Raw genomic sequence first — 285 nt, forward strand, 5'->3', positions numbered from 1 at the left:
ACCATCAATATCTATTTTCTTTTATCTTACAAGGTCTCTTCTGCCTCCCTCCCTACCCCTTACCTCACCTACATAAATATCATAGCATGTGTAGAAAAATATGGTTATTTCCAAACATTCCTCAAAGTCAGCATCTGTGACCAGCACGACGATCTAACACGATACAGAGATACATTAGCTTCCTGTCAAAAACAAGAAATGTGCTACAAGGTCCTTCAACACCAAACTCTCTTGGTGCAAACGACTGTACGCTTTGTAAATAGCACTTAACCCCCCCACCCGCCC

This window comes from Penaeus monodon, chromosome 32 (genome assembly GCF_015228065.2).
Source record: "Penaeus monodon isolate SGIC_2016 chromosome 32, NSTDA_Pmon_1, whole genome shotgun sequence".
NCBI lineage: Eukaryota > Metazoa > Arthropoda > Malacostraca > Decapoda > Penaeidae > Penaeus > Penaeus monodon.